The sequence below is a fragment of the Lygodium microphyllum genome, chromosome 20 (assembly GCF_053477565.2).
Source record: "Lygodium microphyllum isolate KBCC chromosome 20, Lygodium_microphyllum_v1.1.10, whole genome shotgun sequence".
Taxonomy (NCBI): domain Eukaryota; kingdom Viridiplantae; phylum Streptophyta; class Polypodiopsida; order Schizaeales; family Lygodiaceae; genus Lygodium; species Lygodium microphyllum.
Genome location: NC_141154.1, coordinates 61,547,179 through 61,569,496, shown reverse-complemented (window position 1 = coordinate 61,569,496; position 22,318 = coordinate 61,547,179).

Genomic DNA, 22,318 nt, shown 5'->3' with positions numbered 1-22,318 from the left:
TAATTGGCACAGCTCCCAGCACTAGCTTGATCTCATGATCCACTTCTCTTTGAGATGGAAGTTATGTTAGCTCTTCAGGAAATACATCCCCGTACTCCTTTAGCCATGAAGGTTCTTCACTAGACTCCTACTTCTGATCTAGCTTATTAAGCTTAATCAAGTAGACATGTAGTCCCTTTCTAACTCCCTTTATAATCCGAGATGCTTTAGCCAATTGAATTTTCGGCTTTCCAACCTCTCCTTGAGTTGTGACCAATTCCCCTTCAGAGTTTTGAAAGTAAACTTGGCCCTTTCCACAATGAATATGGGCATTATTATGTTTAAGCCAATCCATTCCGAGCAAACACTCATGGATACCTAGGTTAATGACCCTGAATTTGACCAAAGTCGACTTTCCTCCCATAAAGAATTCCGCCTTAGCAGTTTGCCTGGCACAAGTGATCTCACGACCATTTGCTAATTCCACAAGCAAGGTATGTGCTTCTATTGTGGCTTATTCCTAATCTTCTTGCACAAGATGGTGAGATAAAGGAATGCATACTACCACAATCAATCAAGGTTTTGAAACCTTTACCTTGATAGTCGGATGGTGTCTGAATCACTGAAAACTGGCGATTCATGCCTTTCTTGTGAACAACGGCATGGACTATTGCCCTCTCAAAGTCTGCTTCCATGGTTGGGTCCTCTTCTTCGCACATTTCCCTGTTGGCAACACAGGCAGTTCTTCCTCTACCTCGGGTGGCGGCTCCTTGTTTGGAAAGGAGCTTGACTTTGTCCTCTGCTTGGAACATTGCCTTTTGAAATGACCGGGCTCATTGCAGTGGAAACAATGGAGATTGTGGCTATTACCTTGGGTAGAGACAAAGTTATTGACATTGTTGGTCCTTGCTTTCTTTCTTTGTCCTCGGTTTTGACCTTGAACTCTCTTCGTTTGGGGCCTATATGCTCCTCTATTCTGATCATTATAAGACCAAGTTTTGTTACTTCTTGGCCTAGCCTGCACTTCTTGAATTATGGGCACAGTTTGAATGAGTGCGTCCTGTAGATCTGTTGGGTGCATAGATTCGAGGCGGGTATTCACAGGTGGGTTTAAACTGGCACAAAACTTTGACACTTATTGTGTCATATCCATTTGTGGCGCATACTTCAAAAGTGAGAGGAATTTTGAGTAGTATGCGTCAAGAGTCAGACCCAACTGTTTCAGCTCGTAGAACTCATTCATTTTCTGTTTGCAATACGCAGGTGGTAAGTATCTTCCTTGCACAGCTTTCTTTAGCTTTTCCCAGGTAATAGATCCTTTCAAGATCCCTTGATCTTTGTACCATTGCTTCCACCAAAGCCTGGCTTCGCCGGTGAGCTTCAGCTTGGCGAGCATTGCCTGGTTGGCGGGTGCAGTACAGCCGCTTCAAAATAATCTTCCATGGACTCTATCCAAATCTCAGCATCAGCTTGGATAGTCCTTTCTTTTCCGTCAAATTCTAGTGGCTTGATCTGCTTGAGAAGAAACTTCTTCTCCTGAATCACGGTTGTACTTGATGTAGGGGTCGGACTAGGAGTTTATACCTAGGGTTGTGCCTGGGTAGAGCATTCTTAACTTTAACAACTCACTAATCATTATGATTATATTTTTATACCCAATTTAGCTTTCAGCCAAGAAACCTAGCCACTTTACTTTTTATTAATTCTCATAGACAAGACAACATTGATAAAAAGAAGTCTTATTCCATTCATATGGGCATAGCCCTTTCGGAGTACAATATTTCTTGGGATAGTAGAGCAACGAATACATTAGTTCAAGGAGAATAATGTTGTGTTACATTTATCTACGAGAATTGGATAATAGTATGGATTTGGGTCATAGATCTTCAGGAATCGATAAGTCATCGGAAGATTAGGGTATCCTTTCCTTTGGTACCCATTCTTCTTGTAGAGTCCCAACACCTTGATCCTATTGGCAGGGATTATGCGGGTCACTTCCTCATATACATATGAGTTCAGCTCGACCCTCTGACCTTCGACATGTAAAGTTGTGTTTACGTGAGTCTCAACAAAAATGAACAGCTTCACGATCTTCAGGTCCTCCAATCACTTGATTCTCTTTAGATTGGTTCGAAGGTACGCAAACCGGTGGGTAGCTATATAATAGATTCCTGAGTCAGCCATCCATCTCCATTCCACATACAAAGGCGATGGATTACAAATACAGTCTAGGATGTTCATCGTATCGATCCTTCATCAATAATGTGAGGAATGCATCGCGGTCATAAACATGACTTGGAACACTAAGAATCTGTTCCATGCTTCATAATTCTGCAAGACAACATCAAAAGTAAGGAAATGTTCTTAACATCAACATTTGCTTTACTTCTTCTTATTAATATTTATTATAAAGATAGATCCTTTGTTGGTTCACTCTGATACCAACTACAACGTGTCCACCTGTTCCCTTTCCGGACACATCTTAGCAGTCCATTGGGAAGAGAGTCTAGAAGGCTCCACCCAGCACTCCCATGGAATGTTACAGGGTTTGTAATCTAGGACTTCCCAAGTCTGCCATGTAGTGGAAGTATTTCGGTCGTTCCCACTTATGACCGACCTGAATCATGGTTTTCCCTAATTGTCACTTTCCTAAATGGCAGCTAGCATCCAATCCCAGGTGAACTACTTTACGCAGAAACGTTAGGGTCGAAGTGGATTCATGCTGCACTTAGTTCAAGGAGAATGGGAAATGAGAGGGATGCAAGGCTCAACCTCTCTGCCCATAAGGCATAGTCCCATTCCGTTCCCCTAAAACATCATAAATCGGGATTCTGGTAACCTAAACCCTAGGTCAACACCCTTGCTATTCATTTCCTTTGAGAAGAGCTCCTTGTTGTCCATTTTGATTGAGAAAAGTTCCCAGCCAACCACGACCACCCATCCGTAGGATGGACCCATGGCCACATCCACCACACTTTCCTCAAGGTTGCTTTAGTTGTCTAATTACCTACCACATTTAGTTGAACAAGCATCAAGTAGCTTCATTAATTAGCTAGTTAGACACTGGTTCCTTCACGTAATCTTAGCACTTGACATAGAAAAGAAGTGTCAAACAAGTTCCTTTACAACAGATTATCCTATTTATCTTTGGAATACATCCATCAAGTCCAGCCCGCAGGCTAATCCATAATCAGCTCGAAGGCTATCCAGCAATCCACAGGGATTACTAATCCAAGATTCCGCCCATACACTAGTATGCGGGCCTCAAGATCCAATCCTGAGTCACATTGGCCTCTTGTGCAGTGCCTGGAAGGCAAGGGATTTACGGCGAGAGCCCCGCTGGCACCCAAGCGTCCTCCTACTCTAAGTAGCACTCAATGGAGAGACCTCACGCGGTGGTTTCGGTTCACATTTCTAGCGCAGCTAACAACCCCCATGGTTAGGGTCAGGCAGATAGTCGGGGATAACTGAAGCTGCCTCTCCCTTCAGGCCTTCAACCTGAAGCATTAAATATCTTTCCATCTTTTAGTTCCTTGAGCAAACAATGCAAATAGTGCTCCTAAACTGTTACAAGCACAATCATTTGCAGTGCTTGTTTATTTGGCCAACTGCTAAGGAGTGAATCCTTCTCTCCGAATGCATCCTGCATTCGATCGGGGATCAATTACGACTTGGCAAGATCCCCAAGGGTTTGTTTGTTAACCCTTTTGTCCTTGGGTTAGGGCCATACCCTGTTAACCCAACTTAACCAATACCTTAGGTTTTATTAACAGTAAATCCTGGTGACCATGTCACTTTAATTGATTGATCCTTTGCTTCCAATCAATTACCTAACTTTCCTTAACTTGGCAACTTTCCCCAAGAAAGGTGATGTAATAGGATGACTACTCATTCTCTTGCAAGTTAAACTTGCACAAGAACCTGCCAACCTCATTCCAAGGAATGGCAAAAATCTCTTGTGATCAAACCACAAGGCCATGCAACGTTGCTACTTGTTGCACAAGTCTTGCATCTATTACATGGGATCATTTTACCCATTGAATGACGTTTTCCGGTCAAGGAATTATGTTTAGTCAAGAAGCAAGGTTTAGGGTGTCTTTTTTTCCCAATCCAACTCTATTTGCACTAGACCAACGTTCGGTCCTAGGGATTCCAACGCAATCCGACTTTTAGCATTTGAACAAGTGATCCTTAGGGTAGAAACCCTAGATAATTTCATGTATGAGTGTCCAATTGTCCCTACATTCCGTGAATGTGGGTAGGACCTTTGGGTATGAGGGTTTCAACTTGGCAACAAGTGCGAAACTAGGCCAAATCCTTAACGCTAAACCCTAGCTAGCGCTGTCGTGGAGTTCGTGCAAGAGCTACTGAACACGGGGTTCAAGATGCTGCAAGGAAAGAGGCTAACAAGAAGATCTCAATTTTTTATGCCAAAGATCACTATATTGCTTGTCAAGTGATTTACAACAAAGAAACTGCCAACTACTCTTGACAAGAAATTGTAGTTATAGGCTTACCGCCTTTGAAAAATAACTTGCTCAGGACTCATTATTCTAGGGCCTTAACCAACCTCGAAATGTTGTGATAACTGCCACTTTCCTCAATTCACACTGAAAATTGGTCAGAACTATGATCTGATCCAGCATCTAGGTAAATTTCAGGTCCTTACAATTCCAGAATCTTCAGACTGCCCCCTTTTTGACTGTCACAGAGTTGCAAATAGTTGCAAACTCTGGGTCCTTTAGTGAAGCTCCACCCACGAGGAAGCCAACTATGTCTGCTTGATTTTCCAGTTCAGCACAGTTTTCTCCATTACAGAACTGCCATAGATTATGCGCACTTGTGAAGCCATATCTGGAGAGACATTTTTTTACTCATCCAATCACGAACAGCTGCATGCACCTCCTATGCTTGTATAGGTGTTGCCTCTTTTCCAGTACCAATAGCCCATTCTTATTACCATTTCCCAATGTTCCTTTGCCAAGTTGGCCTAAAACTAATATTACTAGGGGATCCCTTTGAGCCACATTGTGACATAATGAGTGGATTGTTCCGCCAATGAAGTTCTTCCAAACAGACCAGTTATCTCAGCTTCCAAAGTTTGTGCTGCATCACACCCTGGTTGAAGGGTGAGCTTTCCTTTGTTGTACAAAGTTATGTGCTTATCACACATACTGAAACCTTTCCTTATTCGATCCTCCTTCTTTGTAGTGAGAGTAGCACCCGGTTGCACATCATCAATTCCAATTGAAAATCCATGATTGCCTATCCAACGTGCACTAAGTTTTGCAAAACGATTCATACATGATGCTGCCGCATGTGTACTGTAATCTCTGAACAAAATAGTGAAAATCCCTTATTGTCTGCTTTGACAATAACTGATGTATCTACATCGCCACTTCCAGTGCAATCAAGGATGTCCAAAATCTTAGGTTTCCCATCTGATGTTTTCTGGCGCCCTGTTGTAGCCGGATCAATACCAGAATCTGTAATTAGTAAGAGGGGTAAAATCTGCCAACTTTCCTTTGCCCCCCCCTCAATTCAACCATCTCTTGTATATCAAGGGCTACTCTCGACACATCACCATCATTCCATACAGCAGCATCAATGGTCCAGGTGTCATTTCCTATAGCTGTCAATGAAGCTTCCTCGCCTTCTTCAACACTGTCCATTCTATCATCTTCCAATATCTCGTCTAGAGCACATCATAATGTTGGTGTCGCTGGAGCAGAACATCGAGTTTCCAGAAGTTGTGAAGTAGAGAAAGAAGAGATCGATTCTAGACAAGAAGGCTGGCTTTGTTTTTGCAGAGACCAGTTACTGCCTCTCGTCATCTTCCTCCTTCTGCTATCTCTATCCTCCCCTCCATAAGCAGTTGCCTGTTCTTCCTCTTGGAATTGTACATACACATTGCCAACCAAGTGATCTGCCCGATTGTCAAAAAACATTCAAGCTCTCCCCACTCCCCATATTTTCTTAACTCTCCCAAGATATCCTCATAAAAATCCTCAAAATGTTTGTGTCGTTTGCGCAGGAGAAAAAAAATCGACAATAATAGGCCGTCCTGCCTAAAATCGACCCGTCGTGCCCTGTAAAGCAGCTGCTAGTCCGTCTCCAAAACAATCAACCCCAGGAAAAGATCCTCCCCTCCAATATCAGCGCGTCCTTTTTCTCAAAAAAACCAGACGGAAAAGCCAAACGACAATCACACCCCTAGCAAGCACAACCAAAATAGCTAAATTTGCCTTGATAAGCATTCCTAACAAGCAACTTTGTATCCTCTCAAAGTCGCCTGCACGTCCAAGAAGGTCTATCATCATGGCATAATGCTTCGAGTATGAATATAAACCAAACACTTTGCTCATAGACTTGAAACACTCAACACCTTTGGTGACAAAGCCAGTGTAACTACAAGCTGAAAGAGGAGACACAAAGGTCACTTGGTCTAGCTGAAAGAGGAGACACAAAGGTCACTTGGTCTGGATCATAACCTGTCAACTGCATTTCCTGAACATCTGCCATGTTTGCACAACTCCCATAAGCACAAACGAGAGTATTTGCAAGGGCTATGTTCATCTCATAACCTGTAGATACAGCATCAAAATTGTGGTTTTCTTCAAGTCTCCAATTTTTCTACTCCACAGCAGGCTTGCAGAACAACCATCAATGTAATCTCATCTTGAATTGCATGTTCCTCTTGCATATGGCGATACAATTCTAGAGATATTTTATCTTGTCCCTGCTCTACATATGCTGTGAGCATTGCATTCCACAACACAGTGTTGAGCTGGGGCAAACCAGTAAAAATAGTTTCTGCTTCATTGTCCCGCATGTTACGTTGGCCTTGTTCATGTGCAACCTTTGTCTTCATAGCTTAAATGTTGGCTTCTACAAAGCTTCCTTTGATTCCACGATTTCCTGTACTTTTCTTGGAGTTCATAATTGAAATTGACAGCATGATAATATTCTTTGGCATCAATTTTTCATATTTTTCTGACACACACACAACATGCACACAAACAGAAACACACGCAAACACAAACACACAAGTGGAGTATGTATATTGGATGCGTACTGAAAAGGACGGAAAGATGATGCAGCAATCAAACACAATGAAACACACGTGAAAAGATAACATAGATGCACAACAAAAATGGAGGTGTTTACGGCTCGGATGTGCAGTAGCACAGCATCCACCCCCTCTAAACCTGTGCATCCTCCGAATGAGCCAATTATCCATGATCATCTAAATCCACAAACAGGTCCAGTTCTTCATCACTTTTCGGTAGACCTATTTCTCCATCAACTACATCATCCATATTCTCTGCTTCTTATGCTAGAATTTCTTCTGACTGCTCTTCTTCTGCCAATGCTTCAAGTGCATACTCTTCATCTTCTCTTCTCTTTAAAATCTTGACTTGTTTTCCAGCAATGGGCACCCTCAATACCATCCCATCCAATTCAGCCAACTCATAGGTAACATTGCCAAAAACCTGTTTCACCTCATACGGTCCAAACCATCTTTGAACCATTTTTCTCATGCTGCAATGCTGATTCTCTAGGCTACTATCATAGACTAGAACCCAATCTCCCTCTTTTATGGCTCTAGGCCGCAGGCGATGCCTCAAATCAAACCTGTCCTTGTTTCTGAATCGAGCTGCCTTCAAACGATCAACTGCTAGTTGCACATCTTCTACCCTTCTCTCTAGTTGACGAATCCGAAGAGCTAGAAGCTCTTCTCTTGATAAATTCTCATGCCAAGGAAGAGCACTCCACGTGAGAGCACAAATTTCAGTAGGTATGATAGGTTTCTGTCCATACATCAACTCTGGAGGCATATATCCAGTAGTCATGCTATGTGTAGAGCGGTCTGCCCACAATGCAAAAGGTAGTAATCTCGGCCAATCTCCAATCCAACCTCTACAAGATTTTGCCAATGCCTTAACTATCGGCGGATGCCCTCTTTCGCTCTTGCCATTCCCCTCTGGATTATAGGCAGTAGTAAGAGCCAACTTAATCCCAAGCCGTGAGAAAAATTCTTTAGCTTCATCTGCATCTAGCTCTCCACGATCAGCAATAATCTTGCCTATACATCCATACCTGCAAAATATTTCTTCCAACAAGAATTTACATACTGCAGTGGTGGTCTTCGTCCACGAAGATCTGCCTTCAACATAGTTTGTAAGATCCTCCCTAGCCAAGACAAGATATCTCATCTGCCAAAGTCCCACTAGCAAAGCAACCAAGTCAACCACCCACTTATAATGCATACATAGTGGATAGGTCCGATGCAACTCATCGTGATGCCGCACTAAAGAGTAGAGCTGACAGTCCCTGCAAGTCTCCACAAAGTGGGAAACATCCTTATACATCCCTTTCCACTAGTATCTTTCTTTGATTTTCTCATAGGTAGCCCACACACCTCTGTGTCCAGCCCAAGAACTCTCATGAAACTCTCGCATAATCTGTATCTGTATCGATGCCTCACAAACTACTCTCAAGGGTAGGCTGCCTCTCTTCTTTGGGTGCTTCCAAAGAAAACCATCTTTCAAGAAATACCCGTAAGCCTTTCTTCTGATTTTCTTGAATGCATCATCTGTCAAATCAGCTCTTCGAGTCAATGAACTCAGATACTAACCAATTTGCAGCCACTCGCCAACAAAGAGTTCTTCAGTAAAGGCTTCAACAGTAGATACATGACAATCATGAACAAGGATAGAAGCTGCAAACTCTGTCTCATCATCTTTTGCAAGCAACGACTCCTCCTCCTCCTCATATCTCCCTCTAGACAGCATGTCAGCAAAACTAGATTATCTTTTCCTGCTATGTGTCAAAATTCTGGATTCAATGATTTGATGTAGGCAATCCACCGAAGCATCACTATATCTAGAGTCGAACAACTAGTAATCATGCCAAGAAAAGGCAAGCAATATGTTTCCACAACAACTGGAGCACCAATAAAATACTCTTTATCACACTTCAGTGCAGTGACTACTCCCCACAACTCTCTTTTAATCTGCGGATATCTTCTCTATCGCGCTCATTAAGAACTTTAGCTCCAAAGCGGATTGCATATATGTTCCCATCAGCATCATCCTGTCCCACTGCCCAACCTATGCCAATAGGGCTGGTATCAACTCTCAACATGATTGGCCATCCACACTGATAATCCGCCTTGCGAAGAGTAGGAGCTGCCTGCAATAGCTTCTTAAGTTTACGCATGGCTTTCGAATGCTTCTCATCCCAATGAAACTTCTGCCCCTTTTGAAGCAACTGATAGAGAACATCTGTGATGTGAGCAAACTCAGGAATCCAAATCATGTAAAATACACAAGCTCCCACAAATCTCCGCACCTCTGAAGTAGTCGAGCAATACTCTGCAATCCTACTTATGGCATCCACCTTTGCAGGTGAAGGTTTTCTACCATAATAACCAACCATATGCCCAACTATGATGACTTCATTAACACCAAAGACACATTTCAGCCCTGAAAGAGTCAAATTCACCTCCTCTAATCGTGTCAATATTTGCTCACAAGCAACCAAATGTTTAGCCACAAACTGTCTACATCCTCGCAAATCAAGACTCTCATTCTTTTCTTCTTCTGCACAGCCTTTAATAGGCACATCATCTGAGAAAGGCATGGTATACTGCGGAATATAGTCTCGCAAAACTTTATACATAGCATTCATCATATGAGCAACTGAGTTGGTGGCACCTTGAGGCATAGTACACATCCTCACAAGACCAATAAGTGTCCGCATAGTGGTAATATCCCTGCTTTCCAAGGAAAGCTGAAACTGGTCATAACCAGAATACAAGTCACCTAGAGAATAGATGGCTTGTCCTACAAAAGCCTCGGCAAACTCATCCACAACTGGTCTTGTTCCCACATTCCTGATTATCACTCTATTCACGGGCTGCATATCCTGAATAAATCTCAAGGTTCCATTCTTCTTTAGAGCAGTAAACCACCTGCTAGAATAGGGCGCAGAAGAGGGTTCCAAAATCCCCATCTTAATCTTCTCATTCAGCAATTCTATCAGCTTTGGCAAGTGTGCTCTAGGCACAGGTATAGGATGTATATTCCATGGCACATGAGGAATGGTGAAGATGACCATAGGCACAACCAATTCAGGAGTAATGCAGCCAATTTCATGAGGAAAGAAAGCAAATGCATTAGCATGTTGTCCAAGCATCTCTCTAAAACATTCTTTTTCCACTGGAAGCAAGAAATCATCATTTCCAATCTTCAATTCTACAAAAGTTTCTGATGCCAGGAGGCATTATTCACAGTGGATTCCATGCCACGGTGGATTTCGTGAGGTTTTACGGTGGATTCCGTAAACTTTGATGACCGGGGCTCATACACAAAGTGGATTCTTTGTGTGAGAAGTTAATGGGGACGCCTATCCTTTTTGAGTATTTCATTAATTTAGTGTGTACATGGGTGATTCCATAGCGGGTGATTCCGCAAAATGCATATTAAATTAATAAACGTTTATGAGTTTAGAGTGCGCACTCGTAATAAATTAAGGTTAGGATTGATTTCTAACTAGTTGATTTATTTATGTAGTTGAAGATTGCTAGGTATTCACTTTTGTCGGTTTAATTGTATTATTTTACTAACAATTGTGAATGCTTCAGCTGATATGTAGAGATAGCAGCAGTGGTGGAGGAAAGCATAGGAGGATAGCGAGTATTCGATTTATTACTTATATTTTGATGGGCGCATACCTTAGGCATGGCGCCTATATTTTGACGCGCCTATCTATTGAGGCATTGGATATTTATTTATTATTTTGTATGCGCATGGGCACACGATTATGTTATTTATACTTGGACATTGTATTGGGCATGCCAAACTCTTTGGGCACCATCAATTAGCTTTATTCCTATTTTGTGCTAAAGCAAACTCAAAAGCTAAAAGCTTGCTATTTTGTAATTTGGGCTATTATTTGAGCTTGAAGATGATTAATACATAAAATACATGCTTTGTGGAGCACTCACACAAGGCATGGGGGGAGATGGCACCCAATTGGTCTCTTGTTCATGTCGTTCATGCTTTTTTACTTGAATTTTGTGCAAAAAGTAGAGTTCTATTGTTCTTGGGGACCTTCCCGCATTCACTACGCGAGCGTACAACATCCGATCTACGCACCAGTGGTATCAGAGTGAAGTTGAGATCAAGAGCTTCCAATCACTATCCATCTTGTGCGAAGGCAGAGCTCCTGGAACGATCGAGCTCTACGGTCAATTTCGTCGCGAACGATCGATACAGGTGGATTCCTAGCGATCAAGAACCTCTGTTTCCACCATCAGACTGCGAAGGACCAGCTTGCAGAGGCGGAGGACCACTCCTACATCCTCTTCTTCAAGTCGTGGAGTTTCAGAGAGATAAGTCTTCTAATCACAAGTTTAAAATCTTAATCAAGCTTCAAAAGCTTAATAAGCTTAGCTTAAGCTTAAAGAAGCTTAAACATCCACGAAAATTCAGTGTGAGGTATCAGAATGTGCCGAAATTTTCACATCGCTAGAAAATAAACGCCCCCCCCCCCAACGATTCGACGTTTTTGTTATTAAGCTTAAAAGCTTAATCATTTAAGCCTCAATCAGATAAGTCATATCAAGTTCTGCAAGTCACACACAAGCAATCAAGTTTTGCAAGTCTATCAAGTCGAAATTATGCAAGTTCCATAAAGCAATCAAGTTCTGCAAGTCTTGGAACTCTACAAGTCACATAAGTCTGCAACTGTGCAAGTCAGACAAGTCATCTGAAGTCAAAACTGACTTCTGTTCAAAACTCATAGAAGGGCTGTTTCTGTGCAGAAACTCCGAACTGCAAAGTTGTTCATTGGAAGGTACTCTACACATATGGAGGTTTGCTGAAGAACTTTCGGCATACGAAGAAGGATAAAACACAAATTTTTCAAAGATTACAAATCCTGCAATAGTCGAAGATGAAGATTGTGAAAGCCACACCCAAAAACATATAAGCCTTGTACACCCGATCTTGAGCTACGCTCATCCCGCTAACTTGATTTTGAGAGTGAGAGGTCTTTTGAGTTTTGCAGGATGACGGAACTGCATATGGATGATTTAATGGCTGAAGGCGACCTACCTGAACCTACGATGGAGCAAAAGCTGGACTTAATTATGATGCAGTTGGATGAAGAATGACGAGCTAGGCAAGCATTGCAAGTTCAATTGGCTAATTTACAAAGATCGACTACCGACAAAGAGGAACCTCAATCTGAAGATCTTATTCGATGTACCATCGATGCCACTCTCGAAGCTCAATCCATCCGCAAGAAATCAAAGATAAGTAAAAGAAATTTCAAATTCTGTACTTTCAATGGCACTCGAGAGGAAAAAACTATTATTGCATTCATTAGTCAGTTTGATGACTACTTTCATGAGGAAACATATGCAGAAAAAGATAAAATCAAGTGTGTCACTAATCATTTAGTGGATAGAGCATCTCTTTGGTGGACTGTGGTTCGCAAGAGTATAGATAGTCCCACTACTGGGAGAATTTCAAGAAGAAGTTTATGCAAAATTTCCTTCCTCCACAATTCCATGAAAAGCCATAAAGCAATGGGATCTTCTTCAGAACGGGATCGTGAGCCTATTCCTCAATACACCGAACGTTTTTGGAATGCATTACTTCAGTTACTCATGCTTGAAGACGTACCTGAAGCGACACACAAGCACAAGTATATGTCTGGACTCCTTGGGCATTACTACGCTGAAGTTAATATGTTCAAGCCTGCTACTCTTGAAGATGTAATTTCACTAGCTCATGACACTGAAGACAAGCTGCGAGGAAGAGATAGACGTCCACAGCAATTCCAACGTAATGGTGACTATGGATCTAAGCAATTCAACTCAAATTTTAGAAGATTTAATCAAGGCCATTTTCCTTTATCATCTTTCCATAAAAATTGGGCAAAACCACCTGCTTTACCATCCAATACCAATCAAAATCCCAAGCCTATTCAACAGCCAAATCCTAATATCCTAGACTTCCTGCCATTGCAAACAATGTAACCAAAGCAAAAACTATAGTATGTTATAAATGCCACCAACCTGGACATCTAGCAGCGAATTGCCATTCGAAGAAGCCACCTGTCCATATCAACTACCTTGGAGCAATGGAAGATGACGAACATGAAGAAATGCCTGATTTCACGGAAGATGAGGACGACATTACTACTCCTTCGGATACTTTACCAAGTATGCCAACTCCACATTCTTTATTGACAATGAAATGTTTAGTGCATGGATAGGAAAAGACTATTTTGCATGATGACAGTAGTACTCATGATTTTATTTCTGCAAAGCTAGTAAAAGAATTGAAGTTACAGACTGTACCTACGCATTACCGCATCAAAGCAGCACTCTTAGGCACTAGGTATAATGGTACACAGGACGTGCATGACTTAGAGATTCAAATTGGTGAATACATTGAAAGAAGAAATTTTCCAGTTATACCACTACAATCCAGTGATATTATTTTAGGTATGCCTTGGCGTCATCAGCATAATCCAGATATAGATTATTCCACACATTCAATTAATATTAAATTTCAAGGAAAATATATTACATTGTATGGTATGCATGCATCTAATGCTTTTCCACTGCTTTTGCATACTCAAGCTAAACGTGCATTACGCAAAAGTAGTAAATCTTATCTCATTGGGTGAATGAACTGCAAGTTAAAGAAAATCATATGCACCCTAGGCATAAAGAATTTCTTGCACATTTTAAAGACTATTTTGCCAAAGATCTACCACCTGGTTTACCTCCTTCACGTCCAGAAGACCATAAAATAGATTTGATTCCTAGTACCCAACCACCTTGTAAAGCACCATATACGCATAATCAGATAGAGAAAAAAGAAATTCAAAGTCAAGTTGAGGAATTACTAAATAGAGGATTGATTAGACCTAGTAGTTCTCCATTTGGTGCACCTGTTCTGTTAGTAAAGAAAAAGAATAATACCTATCGTATGTGCATTGACTATCGAGCTTTAACTAAGATCACTGTAAAGAATAAGTATCCAATTCCTAGAGTCGATGACCTTATGGATAAACTGCAAGGTTCTGCCATTTTTAGTAAAATAGACCTTAAATCTGGTTATCATCAGGTGAGACTAGATAAGTCAGACATATTCAAGACTGCATTTAGGACACAATTTGGTCATTATGAATTTTTAGTGATGCCTTTCGGATTGACTAATGCACCTGCTACATTTAGTAGAATGATGAATCGTATATTTTTGAAATATCAGTATTGTGTTATTGTCTTCTTTGATGATATTCTGGTGTTTAGTCAAAATGAGAAAGAACATTATGAGCATTTGTCATTGGTTTTTCAGTTATTAAAAGATAATCAACTGTATGCAAATCCGGAAAAGAGTGAATTCTTTAAATCAAAAATTGAGTATTTAGGTCATATTGTATCATCTGATGGAATTAAAGTTGACCCTAAGAAAATAGAAGCAATATTGAATTGGCCTGTACCTAAAAATGTGCATGAGTTACGATCTTTCCTAGGTCTTGCTAGTTTCTATAGAAAGTTTGTGCGTAATTTTTCAATACTTGCTTTACCATTAACCAAACTTCTGAAGAAAGGTATTGTTTATCATTGGTCCGAAAGCCAACAAAAATCCTTTGACTTATTGAAACATGCATTAACCCATGCTCCTGTACTACAATTGCCTGATTTCAATAGACCATTCTTTTTAGTAGTGACTGATGCTAGCGGATCAGGAATAGGAGCCGTACTTATGCAAGATAATCATCCCATAGCCTATTCTAGTTGTAAGCTGAAACCCTCTGAACTGAAATATTCCACATATAACAAAGAATTATTAGCTGTGGTACAAGCCTTAAGACAGTGGAAACACTACTTAATGGGCTCTGAATTTATGATTAAGACCGATCAACAAAGTATTAGACATTTACTTAGCCAACCCCAAATATCTGACCGACATATCAAATGGGCATCTTTTATTCAGAGTTTTCATCCTATCATTCAATATCAACCCAGTAAAGAAAATGTAGTGGCTAATGCATTAAGTAGAAGACCTGCCATTCATAATATTTCTGTTATATCTTTTGATTCTTTGATTGCTATGAAAGATACTTATCATCAGGACATTACTTTTCATGCTGATTGGAATAAATTAGTTCAAAATAACTTCATTCCTATTGATTTACTATCTTATAATGATGGATTTATGTTTTATGAAAAGAGATTATGTGTTACAGTTCCATTCTAATCTTTTTTTTTGAATGAAATTCATTGTCCTCCATATCAAGGTCATAGAGGTATCATATCTACTTTATGTACATTAATTGAAGATTTTTATTGGACGCATATGGACACTGATGTATCTAACTTTGTTTCTAAATTCTTGATTTGTCAAAGAGTTAAGAGACATCATGGTAAATAGTATGAATTACTTATGCCTTTGTCTATTCCATCAAGACCATGGGAACAAATTTCTATGGATTTTATTACTGGTTTACCTAATACTAAAGCTAACCATGATATGATCTGGACAATAGTAGATAGGTTTAGTAAACAAGCATATTTCATTCCATGTAAGAAAACTTTAACAGCATCACAGGCAGCACAATTGTTTTTGAAAACTGTTTTTACTAACCATGGATTACCAAAAGTTATTATTTTTGATCGTGATCCTAGATTTTGTAACAACTTTTGGATTACTCTGTTTGCTAACCTAGGCACAAAAATTGATTTCTCATTTGCATTTCATCGAGAAACTAATGGACAAACAGAAGCCACTAATAGCACTATTTTAGATCTTTTACGTGCTTATACTATTTCTAAACCACAAACATGGAACACACATTTGCATTTATTATAGTTTGCATATAACAATACACCACACACATCTACAAAGAAAGCACCTTTTGAAGTGATTTATGGTTATATATTATCTACACCTATTGCATCTTTGTCAAATAGAATTCAGAGTGTTGATGATATTGCTAGTATGCACAATACTATTTTTGATGAGGTTAAAGACATGATTGCCAAAGCCCAGCAATCATATACCAAACAAGCCAATAAGAAAAGACAAGCAATGAATTTCAAAGTTGATGACTATGTTTGGTTGAGAATAGAAAAAAATAGATTACAAAGTGTATATAGATACCCAGTTGTGAAATTAGCCCCTAGATTCTATGGACCATTTAGGATCATTCACAAAATTAATGACAATGCATTCAAGTTAGAATTACCACCTCACTGGAAAAATTCACAACACATTTCACATTAGTTTATTAAGACCCTTTAGAGGCCAATTACCTGTACACCCTATTTATGAAAACCCACCTTTGTTAGAGGAAGAGACTGAAATACTTGAACCTGAAGCTATCATAGATATTGATTTTATGACCACTAGAACTGGCCGAAGATATTCTAGATACCTAGTCAAATTTAAGAACCATCCTGTAGAAGAAGCACAATGGATGCACGCTAGAGACTTAAATGCTTTCCCCACTCTGTTAGCTCCACATTGAGCTAATAGCAATTGAGGTCAATTGCTATCCCACCCCGGGGGTATGATGCCAGGAGGCATATTTCATGGTGGATTCCGTGAGGTTTTACAGTGGATTCCGTAAACTTTGATGACCGGGGCTCATACACAAAGTGGATTCTTTGTGCGAGAAGTTGATGGGGACGCCTGTCCTTTTCAAGCATTTCATTAATTTAGTGTGTACATGGGTGATTCCATAGCGGGTGATTCTGCAAAATGCATATTAAATTAATAAACGTTTATGAGTTTAGAGTGCACATTCGTAATAAATTAAGGTTAGGATTGATTTCTAACCAGTTGATTTATTTATGTAGCTAAAGACTGCTAGGTATTCACTTTTGTCGGTTTAATTGTATTATTTTACTAACGATTGTGAATGCTTCAGTTGATGTGTAGAGATAGCAGCAGTGGCGGAGGAAAGCATAGGAGGATAGCGAGTATTCGATTTATTACTTATATTTTGATGGGCGCATACCTTAGGCATGGCACCTATATTTTGTCGCACCTATTTATTGAGGTGTTGGATATTTATTTATTATTTTGTATGCGCATGGGCGCACGATTATGTTATTTATACTTGGACATTGTATTGGGCATGCCAGACTCTTTGGGCACCGCCCATTAACTACTATTGACAGGACTTGCAAAACCATCCCTTAAAATGTTCTAAGACACTTTTTTCTTATACCCCGCATAAACCACATGTTTCATACGTCTGGCATGGTGAGCTTGACAACGTGGCATGTATAGAATAGGTCCACAGATGGAGTTCAACGAATATCAGCGGATTCACGCGCATGGAGCCACATTGACTCTACCTTCCCAGGCTTTGCCCAAGAGCCAAGGAATCTTCGGCTCGGTCTTGCAATGGATGGCATGAACCCATTCAGTCTACGCTCAACTTCTTACGGTGTGTGGCCTATAGTCCTTGTCAACTACAGTATCCCTCCATGGCTCTCTACGAAGAAAGGACATCTCATCCTTAGCTTACTCTTCTCCAACCACTACAAAGTCAAAAATATGGATGTGTACCTTCATCCATTAGTCGATAAGCTTAAGATTTTGTGGGAGGAGGGGGTCATCGTGCAAGATATGAGCAAGCGTGATGGTCGATGGTCCGCCAATATTCGAGCCATTCTCATGTGGATGATGCATGACTTTTCAGGATTCAGAGAGTGCTCAGGTAAATAGGCTTCCGTTCTCGTTGGTAATATCTATATTTTATCTTCTTCAAGTTTGTATTCCTGGATAGAAGTGTTGGAACAGGTTTGGTTACCTGAAGTTATTATGCATGTCCATTGTGCAGGCCACAGTTAGACTCCCGAAGGTCACGAACCATGAAGAAGATGGTATATCAAGGAAACGTCGCTTTCTTGCTAGAGGGTCATGAACTCAGGGAAGGTTTTCTTGGATGACCTCCAACACGTTTGAATGCCTCAAGTTGGTACAAGCTAAAAATGGTCCATGCGGAGTCACATCCAAACGGAATGCAGCGGTTCTCAGTTTTCTACGAGTTGCCATATTGGACCCAATTACAGATCAACCACTTGTTGGATCCCATGCATATTTTCAAGAACGTGGGTAGCTTGCTATGGGACCACATCATAGGAAAGAGAGACACTATAAGGGCATGAATGGATTTGAAGGAGGTAGGCAAGATGGAGGCGCTTTGGCCGCAATCGAGTGTTGATGGTCGCGTGTAGCTACCTTGCGCTCCTTGGGTTTTGTACACTAAAGAAGAGCGCATTGTGAAGCAAGTAGTCAAGTCTATCCACACTCCGACAGGTATGATGCATTCTCTGAGGTCTGCATTTTCTAAAGACAACCAATTATTAGGGCTAAAATCCCATGACTGGCATAAGATATGTCAGATTTGTACTACGAATGGATTGTAATTGGCATGTGCATTTTGCTATTTGGAGTGTAGCCATTGTTCATAATGCTTTTTCATTTGTGGCAGTTTGTACTACCGATTGCGATCGTATGATGCCTTACTCTAGAAACACGCGGGGCCATTTACATGTTGTCTACTTTGGTGTAATGGATCTCATAGAACAAGATTAAGACATCCTTTATTGAATCCGCGAGGCGGGGAGCAGTGAAGACAATATGTCTCTTTGAGAAATATCTGCCTACCAGCATGCTTACAATACAAATCCACCTTCTTGTGCATCTTGTAGATGAAGTGGAGATTGTGGACATGTCCATATGCGATGGATGTTCTTCTTGGAGCACTTCATGAAAGCCGTGAAAGGCTTTGTGTGACAACGAGCTCGGCCAGAAGGTAGCATGGTTGAAGGTTGGTTGGTGTCTGAGGCGCTAGTGCATATTTCACAATGGCGACCAACGATGGATCCAAATAACAATATACTATGGTCGCTGAAGGATGATGACAGCCTGATCGAAGATGTGGTAGTTGGAAATGGGGTAGAAAAAGGAACGGATGCTGCAATGGAGGAGAAGGTGAATCACTTTTGTATATTGCACCATGCCTCTATGGAGACGTGGCTTGCAAGGTACCAGCAAGCTAGGTAAGATCGAGAGGAAGCGCGAACTGAATTTCGGCGTAGTATGTGCCATTGACTGATTGGATATCCCGAGGGCATGGAGGAGATGCCGCAATTTATATCAGTGCGATGGTTGCATGGAGCTTTGACCGCAACGTCTCGCGAAGGGGCGGAGGTCTCAATGGAGGAGTGGGAATTCTTGAGAGGATGTAGTCCAAAGGTGATGACATGTTTAGGATTTTTCGTATCTATATTTTATATGCAACAACTAATTTGAGTGTTTCAATGTACAATACAAAATATATAGTGCAGCGTGGTCACGTAAATGGCATTTTTGCGTGGAGCATATTAACAAAATGCACTCCACAATGGACTGTGGTATCATGGCAAGGTTCGAGCAGGAGAGCCGACGATGAGCAATGGATCCAAACACGGTTATAGATGAGATGGAGTATTTTGGGAACTTGCAAAGTATTGTTATGGTGGATTACCGTAGCTTCTCCATGATACTATTTGATGTGTAGTGGTTCAAAGTGGTACTTGAAGGAGTTGGAGCAACAGTTCGACGAGGTCCATCTGGATTTCTCAAAATAGATTCCGAAAAAAATGGACAGATTTGTGCGGCACCTTTGTGTTGCTGGCCCATTGTAACCAAGTGCATGAATTCATTTGTTTGTTAATTGTATTACGACATGGTACATGTCGCAATATTTTAATCTCTCTTGTACGTGTTTGTGAATAGATAATCTTCTATCCAAACCCTTGACAACCTCGATGGTGGTATGTTATACCTTCAGCTCCCCGAAGTGCGAGAATATATGATCAAAGCGATGTTCTGAGCATAGATGAGGACAATATGTAAATAGAGGGGTCGATATTGCAAGGGGTGGAGGCCACCAAAAGCTTGGAGCATATAGAGGAGCCAACATTGGCTAACAATTATGGAAATACAAGAGTCACCAGGTGGACTCATCCTTTTGTGGTGACATGTCTATCGACCTTCCACTGTATGCGGAGTTGTGTCAGGAGATTGACATGGGACCATAGGATACTTCATACTTAGAGCATCCACTTACTCAATTCGCTGACTAATCGCTTATAAGGGTACATAAGATATGCATTTTAAGTGAGATAATTTTGTTAGGATTTATATTATCATGCTTTGTATGATTTAAATTGATTATGCTAACATCATTTTTTATCTGTACAGGTGACCCTTTCAGGATGAGTCGAGGGATGAACGATAAGGAGTTACAGGATATCTTCATGCACATGTCTCTAGATCAAATTGCGAGATTCAGAGACATGGTAGACCAGGAGCTATCTTGGACATCATCAAGCGGCTCTACTAGATCTACTTCAGCACGATCAGATGCTTTGGCTTTCGAGCAGATGAGGTCAACACTCCAGACTTGGGCCAGAGGGAGGAAGTGCTTCAAGGTCAGGGGGATGCTATAGAGATACAGAGGCAGTTAGCCCGTGGTCGGCACGAGTTACAGGTGTGACTCCTCGCTCTCATGGCAGTTCCAGGGAGCGTAGCTCAGGTGGATGCTATGGAGGCACGGACACGGTGTCTCTGTCTCGTCATTCTACTGGAGTTGCATCACCCCTAAGATTTGTCACACCTATGGAGATGTCTACTCCGGTTACTCCAGCTTTTGCTCAGCCGTCTGCTGCAGGTGGCACCCCTATGGTCTGATAGATACTACCTCTGTCGGTATACCAGATGTACAGGGGCCTCCTGGATATGCCTAGGAGCATGGATGCAGGTGGGAGAGGACCCATCTTAGGCATACCCCAGAGGGATATACCTATCTTATCGATGATAGATCAGGAGCCATCATCATGAATGATGAGGGGAGGAGGGTGATGGCTTGCATGAGAGAGCTGTGCCAACAAGTTTTTCGGCACAACGTCTTAGATCTTTGGAAAAGTATACTGGAGGGGATCAAGGACTACATAGTAGCATCCTTGCATAAGGAGTTTCTGGTTCTAGCCATAGCAGATAGATTTTCTACGGGCTGGATGATGGACTGCAAGTGTGCCTATATGTCACACAGACAATCGGATGCACGCAAGGCACTCAAGAGTGGGGCTGCAAAGCCCGAGTGGCTAGATGCGGGTGACTTAGGGAGGAGGCTACAGATTCTCTAGGACATTGGAGTCAACAGTACAAGGCAACAAGGGCACGACTAGAGGCTGGAGTGGTCCATCATCTTGGGAGTGGCGGCCATAGGATATGTCTGGAGGACTTTGTAAGTTTTTCTTTTGTTTTTTTTTGGAATATCCTTTGTACTGACAATCATGTTTCTAATAGTTAGTATTTTGTTTTCTTTGTAGCACTCCATTACAAATCACGATCCGACCAGCCTTGAGACTCGATATGCAGAGAGGCACAGTCTCACTGCATTGATTGACCGATTGTATAGACGCGGTAGCCCTATAAGTCACTCATCTTTCTTGTCCGTAGTTACCATGTTTAATTAGAATGCATTATTGTATGGTGGACTAATGTGTTGTTGTTTCTTTTTTTGCAGAGTCCGTTCAATGCTCCTTTGCAGCGGGATGAGCTTTCAAATGACGAGGATATGTAGCTCACCCTTGGATCCTTGGAGCTCGCACACCCTTCTTTTTTGGTCGCCCTATCTGTGTAGACATTTTCTATGTAGTAGTGATATCTTATCATGATTGTACCAATCACTTTCATTATGCGATCATGTATTTATTTCATGTATCAGTGCTATGATTTTAGTATATTTTGTTTTTGTTTACATGAGCATTGTACACAATCCAGAAACTATTTTGTATGGCCCAAATAAAGCACATAATTGCATGTTACCGTCACTATTAGCATCGCAAATTTACCTGTACGCGTCGTTATTTGCGTCGCAAAGCATCGTTATCAATGTCGATATCAGCGTCACATTTTGCGTCCAAAGCGTCGGTATCAACGACACTGATACTGATGCAAATAGCAAGCTGATAATGACGCTAATACTGACTATTCTATGGTGTCGCCAATAACGGCGTTGTTTGTGACGATGGGGGTAAATTTTGTTATTTACATTTTCGTCGCTTTTAACATCGATATAAGGACTATATCTTGTAGTGATACAAAAAATGCAAATGGGATGAGCAATTATTTACCATACTTGTGTTTGTTGATTTACACAAAAAAGAACCATCAAATCATAGGCTATCCAAACTTAATACTAGATGGTATCAGATCAAGTTATTAAACCACACCTAGTTTTAGTG